The 12986-nt window shown below is 42.1% G+C and overlaps 1 long non-coding RNA gene across 2 annotated transcripts; it reads left to right on the top strand.

Moving 5' to 3' along the window:
- Positions 1-1084: 1084 nt before the first annotated feature.
- LOC142160537 (uncharacterized) lies at positions 1085-5679 on the top strand. Of its 2 annotated transcripts, XR_012693267.1 has the most exons (4): positions 1085-2419; positions 3889-3942; positions 5243-5396; positions 5491-5679. It is a non-coding gene; the product is annotated as an uncharacterized LOC142160537 (long non-coding RNA). The 2 variants fall into 2 exon arrangements; XR_012693266.1 differs by lacking the exon at positions 1085-2419 and having other exon boundaries at positions 3328-3942.
- The last annotated feature ends 7307 nt before the right edge of the window (positions 5680-12986 follow it).

Genomic DNA, 12986 nt, shown 5'->3' with positions numbered 1-12986 from the left:
GTGGGTTTCCTCCAGGTGCTCCAGTTTCCTCCCACACTCCAAAAAACATACTGGTAGGTTAATTGGCTGCTATCAAAATTGACCTCTTTGTGTGTGTATATTAGGGAATTTAGGGCCTGATTCATTAAGGATCTTAAATGAAGAGGTATCTTATTTCAGTCTCCTGGACAAAAGCGGATGCGTAGCAGCTCCTTTTTGGCAGCACTGCACTATACAGCAGCCGCGGCACTGTCAAAGAAGCATCCGCAGCAGTGCTGTATACGCTTCTTTGATAGCGCCGCGGCTGCTATATAGTACAGTGCCGCTATGTGGGGCACTTTGTTAGCGGAGGGGTTTCTGGAGACCCAAACCCCCCCCTGCGTGCGCCCCTGCAGTTGGTAGCCTTAGCAGGGTATTATCATATTATTATATGTATAGTTGTAAATGATAATAGGGATGATTTAATTAAGCACTGGCCGATGGTCTTTGAATCTGTGGTTGGTAGAGAGCGGAGATAGGTTACATCATTCACAGACTGTTCCTTTCAGGTAAGATTAGGTTAAGCTGGGTACACACTACAGAAAATTACTGCAGACACGACTTCTGTAACAATTTTACCAAAGACTGAAAGTCCCGATGAGCATGCTGATTCATGTGTGCACACCTACACGATTTACCTTCAGAACTGTGCTCTTCACCTGTCATAACCATCTGCTGAAAAGATCCTGGGCTAGATTTACTAAGCTGCGGGTTTGAAAAAGTGGAGATGTTGCCTATAGCAACCAATCAGATTCTAGCTGTCATTTTGTAGAAAGTGCTAAATAAGTGAAAGCTAGAATATGATTGGTTGCTATAGGCAACATCCCCACTTTTTCAAACCCACAGCTTAGTAAGTCTAGCCCTCTGACTCTGCACACTCTATAGAGATCTGCCTACACTGCTGGTCGTGAGTGCGTACATTTAATTTTTATTGTGATTTTTAGGAAGTTTATCAAATTAAATCAAATGATACGATGTGTTTGGTACGATAAAACATGATCATGGGAGTGTACAGACTAATATCTTGCCAAACAGTCGTTTATCATGTGACTGGCACAATAATTGGAGGAAAATCCTAGTGTCTACCCAACTTTAGATAGTTGCAGGCCTTTGGTACAGAATTAATTGTGAAGGAGTTGTAAAAGCAAATATTAGCAGCAAGTTTCATTCCCAGAAATCAGAATTCTTATGAAATCTGCTATATTCTCTCCCTGCTTGCATTCAGTTATACAAAGTTAAATATTGAGTCTGTACTTTTCACTGGTGAATGTCAGAATGTCCACTAGGCTGCAGTGGTGCCTTATCTTTGGTGGATATTTACTGAGATCAGTCCTAATGCATTTGAGAAGAGACTATACTGTGGTCACTAGTGCAGTTTAATTGTACTCACTGTCCACAGATCTTTAGAAGGCTGGTGTACAAAGTTCCGGTCCGGTCGCTGCAGGCGCCACAAATCTAGGCTGTGGCTCTTCAGACCCTAGACTAATATACACTTAGTGTCTCCAGTATTCAATTTAGACAGACTGCACCATTCGCTGTTATCTGTTTTTGCACCTTTGACTACCTGCTGTTCTTTCTTGTTTGTTCTTGCAGCTTTGTTGTCATTTCACTGGGAGCGCCCAGCACCTCTATTAACATAAAATAAATATGAGGTGGTGTCATGTGCAAGCTAATTACTAGCCATATAAAACTGCAAATATGTGTTTGTGAAATAATTTATAGTAATAGCTCAATATGGCTCAGAAGAGCTCTGTGTACAGCCAACTGAATCTAAATTAATGTGTCCCTTTGATTCTGTTTAAACGCCTCTGTTCTCCCCACCAGGTGTTTGTAGATAAGAGAGCCCAGACCCATGGTTACAGACCAGCGGCCTGTATTAATTTATGGCACCGGTCGCAAAAGTTGAAGCCTTTGAAATATCTCTTTAAGGACAGTGATATGCTAGAAATATCTGGGATGTCTCAGAGATCTCGACTGCTGAGCTAGGCAGCTGGGTTAAGTGTTATTGACAAACTAGTGAAATAAGGACACAGGAAAATGTCATATCATATTATCTCAAATACCATAATTACAGGAGCCATGTTTGGTATGCAGATGAAGGGAAACTGATGATCTAATGTGTGGAGGTAAAATCATATTTGTAAGGCATTCTGGTGAGAAGTTAGGACATGGTAAATAAAACCTGATTGGAAATGTGTTTGTACAGATGTCGTAAACAGCTCATTTGCATTTACACAGACTTTCTAGTTCTGACGTAACAGGAAGGGGGGCTGTGGGCACCTGCAGCAGTTTTAAAACTGTCCTGTAGCTCTAAGAACTTGTTCACTTTTTGGAGTCAATATTCATATGGAGGAGTGTCCCTTTATTCTGCTTCTTCCAAGAAAAAGAAACTTGATTATTCGTAAGTTATCATTTCTGTGTTTTTCCTTTTTATTTTTTTAAGAAACTATTGCATTATATCTTTGTACGTCATTTATTAACTGTTTTATCTTAAAGCATTGTGGGATTATTTTCTATATTGAATTAAATTTAATAAGTTCGGGTCTCTGTGTTCTTACAAATTCATGTGGCAGACAGCTTGGTATTAGAAACGCTACATAGTTGAAACAGGGGAGATCATTTTGGTTTATGATAACTCTGAGGACAGTAAATTGTGATAGATTAGTTTTAACTTTTAAGGGAGAACCGAAGGCTTCCTGAGTAAGAGTTGCAGCTCTTCACAAAAAACCTTGGTGGAATAATTGGTAAGGCAAAGTTGGTATGTGGCATGGATGGGAAAGTTGTAATCATTTTTAAACAGACCAGGTGGTTGTTTTTGATTAACCCTTTGTCTTACACGCGCATCACGCAGGCTCAGGTGAGTGCTGGATCCTGACAGGTGGTAAGAAAAATATTAAATGCCATTGGCCCCAATAAGGCCCTGATATGGCCAACAATCAGGCGGTTCACTGGTTGGTGTCTTTAGGACGTTGTGCAGTGGGAGGTTCTGCTTTCCGGCAGTGATGTATAGACTCTTTCAGTCACCAGGGCTCCAGGTGAGATCCTGGTAGGTATAATGCAGGAGAGGAGCTCGACCCAGGAGCAAGGTCGTGGGATCAGCAGCTAGCGATCGATATCAGAAGGTGGAATCTGCTAAGTTTCGAAGATTTTAGTGGTACAAAGTTGACATGTGCCTGGATTTTGAGAATAGTTGGATGGAGTTCTCCTGTGTTGGATCTGCCATCTTCGGCATCTAAGTCATGCCTCGAAACATATAGCTTTGAGTCAAAATGTGCCCTGAGTTATGAAGTCAACATATTAAACTGTTTAATAATTCACATCAGTCTAAGCTCAATGATATTGGATAAAGCAAAAAGCAGTTTCATCCCAGATAAGAATTTTGCATCCCTGCAATGGTAAAGCATCGGCCAGAAACTGGATTGAAGTATTTTACAGTAATGTTGCATACTGGTTCTCCCAATGGCTAATTTTGTTCTTCTATATTTAAATACTCTGTAACTTACTTCATATCTTTATGAATTATTTATGTACTGCATCATGAATTTTACATTTATATTTCATGACGAATTTGTATGATTTTTTTTTATTAATTTATCATTATTTCATTATCCAATTATCATATTTAATTTGGAGGAGCGATTTTATCCTGGGAGTTACTATCATGCCGTCTACTATCATGGTAATATGAGTTTTAGTTGCCCAGATGTAATAGATAACATTGCCTTTTTAACTGAAATATATTTTATGATATTTGCATCATTGGAATTATTTCATTAAGTCATGTAATTACTAAGTATGTCTAAATGGATGAATTACAATTTTGAGTGCTATATATCCATTTCTCCTCACTACATTTTTTCTCAATTGTAGACCACATGCTCCAAGACCTGAAGGAACAAGTTGTACCATACAATCACAATCCAGGTGGGAAAGACACATTTACAATGTGAAAGCGAAGCTTGAAATGAATCAATTAGATAGAGCTATGTAACAGCCCAGGCCTCAGGTTAGAGTATAAAAAGGGTTTGCCAGTTCCTCCTAAGACAGTACTACACTTGATCTTAGCCAAAACATACTAGTAGGTGAATTGGCTGCTATAAAATTGACCCTAGTCTCTGTGTGTGTGTGTGTGTGTGTGTGTGTGTGTGTGTGTGTGTGTGTGTGTGTGTGTGTGTGCAGGGGCGCACGGAGGATTGTCGGGGGGGGGAGGGGTTTCTCCCCGCCGACTGAAAAAAAAAACAAAAAAAAACAACGAGAGAGCTCCGTTTCGCCAGCGCTGTCCTACACAGCAGCCGCGGCGCTGTCTAAGAAGCGTCTGCGGCGGTGCTGTATACAATACAGCACCACCACGGACGCTTCTTTGACAGCTCCGCGGCTGCTGTATAGGACAGTGGCCACTTAGTTAGCGCAGGGGGGGGGTTTCTAGAGACTCAGAAACCCCCCCCTGCGTGCGCCACTGGTGTGTGTGTGTGTGTGTTAGGAAATTTAGACTGTAAGCTCCAATGGGGCAGAGACTGATGTGAGGGAGTTCTCTGTACAGCGCTGCGGAATTAGTAGATGATGATGAAGCCTTTGCAACGTAGTGCTTTTACAAAACACAGTTTTGATCATTATTATTATTATTATTTTTACCATTTATTTATATAACGCCACTAATTCCGCAGCGCTGTACAGAGAACTCATTCACATCAGTCCCTGCCCCATTGGGGCTTACAGTCTAAATTCCCTAACACACACAGACTAGGGTCAATTTGTTAGCAGCACCCGGAGGAAACCCATGCGAACGCGGGGAAAACATACAAACTCCTCACATATAAGGCCATGGTCGGGAATTGAACTTATGGCCCCAGTGCTGTAAGGCAGAAGTGCTAACCACTTAGCCATGGTGCTGCCCAATATTTATTCTTTCATGACAAACTTACCCCTCATGGGTATGTTACCAAGACCAGCCTATATTTTTGTCTCTGGAGAGGATTTGTAACTGTCAGCATGCTGTGTGGCCTACACCATCTATAGCAGCTAGCCACTAAACCCTAATCCAATTGCTGTTAAGGGATGCTGGGATCAATAGACAGGAGGGGTGGTGTAGAGAGGCACAGGGGGGGTCTTGATAGAGTACAGTGCTATCAGGTTGTGGCCTGGGTTTTGCTTAGGTACTCTCCCTTATAAATGTACCCTCTCATTCTCTAAATGAGAATTTCATTTAAATCTCTCATTCCATCAGATTTTGCCAGAGGAGCATGAGTGCGCCTAGCTTGCATTTAGTTGGGAATCCCTCCGGATTCGCCCATCTTCGTCCATCACAGACTGTTACATTTTGCACCCTGCTGATACCACCGTCTTATTATGTTGATGTTGTGCAATTCACATAAAATAAGGTTAATTTGCAGAAAATAAGAATGACATCACAAAATGTAATTTGCACACATTTTGGCAGCTTTCTAAATGACCTCTCCATTCTTGTCTGTCTAGAGCTGCAAATTGCTCACGTGGAGCTGGAGAACGCATCTGTGTGAGGAAAACAGAGGTGATCTATTTAGTGACCTTGATGTGCACCGCAAGACAACTAGGTTTTGCATCTCAGAAGAACTAGAGATCATCAAAGTCCAACCTCCAGCCACTCCAGTAATACAAAATTAAACTTTTTAGTTTTTCCCCAAATATGCTGCTCGGTACGGCCTCCTTTATTTTTCTTTAATCTGTTTAGCCTCACAAATTGAGAGAGTGAGGGGTCATAAGGACTGTTCTTATTACATGTGACAGTTTGTGTGTGCGCAGGTTTTCATTATATTACTCAGAGTGTGCCTGGTAATGTGCTTCTGTGCCAATGTGCAACATTGAGGCACATACCAGGACCCATTGAGAGCATAGGATGAGACACGAAAAATGACAATCCTTGTAGAAAGGGGCTGTGTGCAAGGAATGCCTCTGCACCCATTTATCTCCTGTCAATAAAATTGTTCTGCAAAAGAAAATCTAGGCGCACCGGACTTTGCAAGGAACGCCAATTCTTCCCCTCTGCTTGTGCCAAACATTTGCTTCTCCACAAATGCTGCGTTCTTTCTCCGTAAAACCATGCACCTTGGCTCACTTCCACCAACAGAGGCGCAAGCTGCTTTAGCATTGAGAAGCAGATATTTTATACTATTTTATGACAATTTAGAATTTCCATAGGTTCTACTGTACGAGAAATGCAGACATTAAATGCTACATTTTTTTTATACAAAATGCTGCTGTTTCGAAGCTTTCTGTGACATTATCCTAAGATAAAACAAATGGCTGAAGGGGAGAGTGTATTGGACCAGTTGGGCTTATGTTGCTCTTGTCTCCTTTGCTGTTGAGGCTTTGTGCTTGCTGCAAAGAGACTTTTTACATATCAAAATCAGATGATTTAGGTAACCCTAGTCCATTGAGAAGACAGATGTCTAGACAGACTTACCTCTTATCTATTTGGGCTTATAACCCTGAAAACAGCCCACCATTTGGCTGTGCACAGAGGATAGCGATGCTTTAGTCTTTCCATTACTATTACCAGCATTTAGAGACAAAATAAACATGCTGCTACATGGGTCTTCCAGGTGTGTGATGTTTGCTGTACTAGTGGCCTCTATCCCTCAGAGGGCTGTCCTAACATGCTGCACAGTCACCTGACTACTCCCAGGACAATGACCTTTTACCTACTGTTGCTCATTGGTTACTTCTGCAGGTACATGGTAAGAGAGAGGTTTTCACATATATCTAATACCGCTTTCATACTGCCGCCCCGGCAATATCCCGGGTTTTTCAAGCCGGGTTTTTGCAGGGGCTCGGAGCGTCCCAGCTCAGAAACACCATTCATACTGCACCTCGGACCCGGGAATTTCCCGGGTTGACCCCATTCATACTGCACAAGTCTGTGCCCTGGCAATTTGTGGGAGTCATCACCAGAGCAGTTTTCATTGGCTGAAAAATGGTGATGTCATTGAAAGGTGACTGGTTTTTTGACGCATAAAGATGATGCAAAAGTGGGTGGTGATTGTTCGAATCTTCCACGGGCTCCCACCGATGACATCATCCTCCAGAGACAGGCAGACAGCCAATCAGCTTGTTTTCTGTGCAACCCGGGTTGAAAAACCCGGGTTGCACCATTCATAGTGCAGGCAACCCGGGTCCGACCCGGGAATTACCCCTCGATAAATCCCGGGTTGAAGACCCGGGTTTTTAGACCCGGGATTTTTGACTTGTACCATTCATACTGCACCAAGACCCGGGTCGTTTGAGCTCGCCCCGGCAAAAACCCGGGATTTTGGTGCAGTATGAATGGGGTATTAATGAGCATTTCATTTAAATCTCTCATTCCATCAGATTTTGCCAGAGGAGCATGAGTGCGCCTAGCTTGCATTTAGTTGGGAATCCCTCCGGATTCGCCCATCTTCGTCCATCACAGACTGTTACATTTTGCACCCTGCTGATACCACCGTCTTATTATGTTGATGTTGTGCAATTCACATAAAATAAGGTTCATTTGCAGAAAATAAGAATGACATCACAAAATGGAATTTGCACACATTTTGGCAGCTTTCTAAATGACCTCTCCATTCTTGTCTGTCTAGAGCTGCAAATTGCTCACGTGGAGCTGGAGAACGCATCTGTGTGAGGAAAACAGAAGTGATCTATTTAGTGACCTTGATGTGCACCGCAAGACAACTAGGTTTTGCATCTCAGAAGAACTAGAGATCATCAAAGTCCAACCTCCAGCCACTCTAGTAATACAAAATTAAACTTTTTAGTTTTTCCCCAAATATGCTGCTCAGTACGGCCTCCTTTATTTTTCTTTAATCTGTTGAGCCTCACAAATTGAGAGAGTGAGGGGTCATAAGGACTGTTCTTATTACATGTGACAGTTTGTGTGTGCACAGGTTTTCATTATATTACTCAGAGTGTGCCTGGTAATGTGCTTCTGTGCCAATGTGCAACATTGAGGCACATACCAGGACCCATTGAGAGCATAGGATGAGACACGAAAAATGACAATCCTTGTAGAAAGGGGCTGTGTGCAAGGAATGCCTCTGCACCCATTTATCTCCTGTCAATAAAATTGTTCTGCAAAAGAAAATCTAGGCGCACCGGACTTTGCAAGGAACGCCAATTCTTCCCCTCTGCTTGTGCCAAACATTTGCTTCTCCACAAATGCTGCGTTCTTTCTCCGTAAAACCATGCACCTTGGCTCACTTCCACCAACAGAGGCGCAAGCTGCTTTAGCATTGAGAAGCAGATATTTTATACTATTTTATGACAATTTAGAATTTCCATAGGTTCTACTGTACGAGAAATGCAGACATTAAATGCTACATTTTTTTTATACAAAATGCTGCTGTTTCGAAGCTTTCTGTGACATTATCCTAAGATAAAACAAATGGCTGAAGGGGAGAGTGTATTGGACCAGTTGGGCTTATGTTGCTCTTGTCTCCTTTGCTGTTGAGGCTTTGTGCTTGCTGCAAAGAGACTTTTTACATATCAAAATCAGATGATTTAGGTAACCCTAGTCCATTGAGAAGACAGATGTCTAGACAGACTTACCTCTTATCTATTTGGGCTTATAACCCTGAAAACAGCCCACCATTTGGCTGTGCACAGAGGATAGCGATGCTTTAGTCTTTCCATTACTATTACCAGCATTTAGAGACAAAATAAACATGCTGCTACATGGGTCTTCCAGGTGTGTGATGTTTGCTGTACTAGTGGCCTCTATCCCTCAGAGGGCTGTCCTAACATGCTGCACAGTCACCTGACTACTCCCAGGACAATGACCATTGACCTACTGTTGCTCATTGGTTACTTCTGCAGGTACATGGTAAGAGAGAGGTTTTCACATATATCTAATACCGCTTTCATACTGCCGCCCCGGCAATATCCCGGGTTTTTCAAGCCGGGTTTTTGCCGGGGCTCGGAGCGTCCCAGCTCAGAAACACCATTCATACTGCACCTCGGACCCGGGAATTTCCCGGGTTGACCCCATTCATACTGCACAAGTCTGTGCCCTGGCAATTTGTGGGAGTCATCACCAGAGCAGTTTTCATTGGCTGAAAAATGGTGATGACTTTGAAAGGCGACATCAAAGCAGTTTTCTCCAACAAACTCCGATTCTGCTTCAGCTTGATCTGCACTCCATCATCCACCATTTCTCCTAAACTCCTTCTCGAATCTTCCACGGGCTCCCACCGATGACATCATCCTCCAGAGACAGGCAGACAGCCAATCAGCTTGTTTTCTGTGCAGCCATTCATAGTGCAGACAACCCAAGTCCGACCCAGGAATTACCCCTCGATAAATCCCGGGTTTTTAGACCTGGGATTTTTGACTTGTACCATTCATACTGCACCAAGACCCGGGTCGTTTGAGCTCGCCCCGGGAAAAAACCCAGGATTTTGGTGCAGTATGAATGGGGTATAAAGGGAGTTTGCGTCTATGTTTTGGGTGTATTTTTGTGTCATAGTACTTTAAATTTAGTTTGTAAAATAAATATTGGACGTAATATGCAATCAATAGGTCAGACAGTGTAAGTGGGATCCGATTGCTTTTTTTGGTGATTTTATTCAACCCCCTGTAACCAATACATGGTCTTAAAGAATGGCCGTGTTTCTCTACCGAAAAATAAGCCTGTTCTGGCAGGTGATATGGATTACTGAATAAATCCACTTTCCAAATTATATTTAATGTAATCAGACACAGCCTTGCTTTAAAGTATTGAAAGAGCATAAACATGAGTTCAAGAGAAACGGATACCCATTGTGCAGCCTTTATGCACCTAGTAAATATAGCAAATCTTTTTTGCAAAATCTAATGGCCAAATTATATTCCTATACGGACACTCTCTTGATAGTGACGGGATTTTAAGTTGGTGGCTTCCCAGAGCATGGATAGTAAAAAAAACTTTTACAACTAATAGAAAACTGCCTAAATTAGGAATAAATTATTTTGCTAAACAGTTACACCTTATAGATATGCGGAGATCTAGACACCCATTGGACAGGAATTACATTTGCTTATCACTTGCACGTCTTGCATTAATTAAGTGAGAACAGATAGGCTATTATCGAAAATAATAGAGACGCGTATTGAACCAAAAGGAATTTCAGGTCATGTACTGATATGGCTAAAAACACATAAGTAACAGGTATACATAGACACTTAATAATAATCAACAGAAAAGGATCCAATTTGAAAATACCCTCACCCAAATAGAAGATGGATATATGGCGAATAAGCAGGGGCAAACGCAGAATTTGTAGACGGGGGTTTCCACACCACGCCGCCAGTGGGTGTGCCCAGCATGCATGGGGGCTTGGCTATAATATTAGACAGTGCTTGGCTGCTCTCAAACATTCCTATCCCTATAATATACATGGGCAATACTGCATGCACTCCCTTTTCAAGCAGAGCCGTGTAAAGCGGGGGCAGGGTCCAGCCACCTCAAATATACAGTGCCCCAGGCTTGGAGGGGGGTTTCCAGGCACTACGAACCCCCTCCCCTCGGTTTGCCTATGATAAGATATCATTTACATAAACTAGAAAAAGTCAGGTAGGGTTCTTTCTAATTGTTGAGGGGAGAGCGCCCTCTAACATCATTGAAACTCTAAAAGATGATAAAGACTGCTTGATTCATAAAGGCTAAAACATAGTAAATATTGTATAAAAGACTTAAAACTACCCTCTCTAGGTTTATATGGAAAAACAAAAAACCTGGAACAGCGAGAGCGGTGCAAGTATAGTTGTCCTGCTCATTAAGAGCACACTGCATGCATTACCGTTTAATGCAAGCAGCAGTACAGTGTGAAGCAGGACATTCCTCCCAACTATCCTTGCAGCCGGAATAAAGTCCTAACTGAGTGGGACAGTCACACAAAATTGGCACTGTCCAACCAGAATTAGACAGTTGGCTGGGGATGGGGATGTGAAGATTTGGCGAGCAGTCTAGCACTATCTCAAATGATAAGCACTCCCCTTGCACAAACTTTGGCAGCGTAGCATGGAAACGCCCCTCTATAAATCCTGGTTTGCCCCTGGGTTTCCAAAAGTGTTAACTACTTGGTGTGGAGAAGGAAGGTAATTCAGGCAATTAAAGACATATTTGACCCACGGGGATTTGGCTGTAGATACATACTGGATAGATGGTTTGTAAAATTGACTTGGTTTCTTGCGCAATAACAAATATAGGACAAGGTATCTTTATTCGGACTTATTACAACATAACATAAGTAAACTCTGGGGAAAAAAACTTGTAAGAGCTGGCAGAGAGATATTCTAAATATAGAATAACTAGAACAATTGATTAGGTATTATGAAAGTACAACGAGATCCTCTGGTTCTGCAGTGTTACAGGAAGTGCACCTGAGGATTATCCATAGAGCCTACATATAACAAGGCCAAAGACAGCATATGGTTCCAGATGAGTCTGGTTATTGTGTTAAATGTAGTGGCTCAAACACCACTCTTACATAATACAGTATATGGGATTGTGGAAAAAGAGGTACATTCTGGTAAAAGGTCTAGAGATTTAGAAATATTATATTGACTTTAAGAAAAGACCCTATTCCCATGTTGTGTTCTAACTTTTAACATTGCAACGTGGACTCACAGAGGAGGGCGTCACCCCAATATTAGTGGTCATTCTCACTATAGCTGAACAAAAATGGTCCATGGGGCAGTGAGGTTTCAGTCTTGTGTTTGCAAAAAAATGCCACTGAATTGTGAATAGACACACGCAGAACCTGCTAGTAGAAATTAGAGATGCTCAGGCTCGGTTCCTTGAGAAACGAACACACCCGAACTTAGGGGATCCGAATAACTTTTGCATAATCGAAAACGAGGCAAAACGTCATTGTTACGTCTTCGGATCTCATGAGTTTTGGAATCTATAAAGACTGCCCTGCACGGCAATCTAGCGCCATTTGAAAGAGGGACACAGAAGGGGTAGCACACTGTGTAGAGCAGTTGGTCAGCCAAGTAGATATAAATGAAAGAGGAGGGGGTAGCAGTGTCCAAGACAGTCTACAGTGACATTCAGGAGAGCTCCATTGCTAATTGTCATTGCAGAAAAATACAAATACTAGTGCTGCCAGGGTTGGTGTAATTCTGCATTCAAATTCTACTGTGTTATATAGGTAACACACAAAGAGGAGTGCTCCATGGCGAAGGGTCGTTGCAGAAATAGAAATTATAGGGCTAGCTGTCTTGGTCTAAATCTGCAGTTACATTTTACTGTACCATAGCTCACTCAGAAACAGGAGAGGTGGCAGGGTTCAGTGCTGAAACAGAAATTGTAATAATAGGGCTGTCAGTGTTCTTAAAAGTCTCCAGTGACATTCTACTGTGCCATAGCTCATGCAGAAACAGGAGGGGTGACATTGTTGTCACTTTCCAGTCTCAGTCATGATGATACTAATCCCTCTACCTCATGTGCTAAACCCTATGTTCAAGTGCATAGTGGTTTAAGCCAGGGAAACAACAATTTAAATCAAAAGCTTGTACCTTTTTAAAGAAAAAAAAACCTCTCTAAAAAGGTGAAAATTTACTGTAGAAAATCATAAAATTGCCAAGATGCCATTCTACCCAAAATATTACCAAGCATACCAGCATCAGGTAGCTCCCTTCTATTAGCTAGATTTCAGCACCTGCAATCTACACTGTCATCATATTCACCCTCATCATTGTGTACGTCTTACTCAAACAATACTAATTCATCCCCGCTGGAATCCACCATCACAGAAGTCTGTGTACTTTGATATAAGTGCCGATAATGGCCTTCCTCATGGAATTTGTAGTTCATTTTATGGCAGAGCTGTCACGTTTTTTGGGCAATTCTTTTAGAGCAGAGCAAATGTCAAAATGTTGTGCTGACTCATCTGCATCACCACTGGGTGTCTTGGGAAAGCGAAGTTTTTTCCTAGAAGCAGTTGCCAGAGAAACTGAAGGAGGAGACGTCATTA

Source organism: Mixophyes fleayi, chromosome 6, assembly GCF_038048845.1.
Source record: "Mixophyes fleayi isolate aMixFle1 chromosome 6, aMixFle1.hap1, whole genome shotgun sequence".
Lineage (NCBI taxonomy): Eukaryota > Metazoa > Chordata > Amphibia > Anura > Limnodynastidae > Mixophyes > Mixophyes fleayi.
The sequence above is the reverse complement of the archived record's forward strand: the minus strand, read 5'-3'. Positions and strand labels throughout refer to the sequence as shown.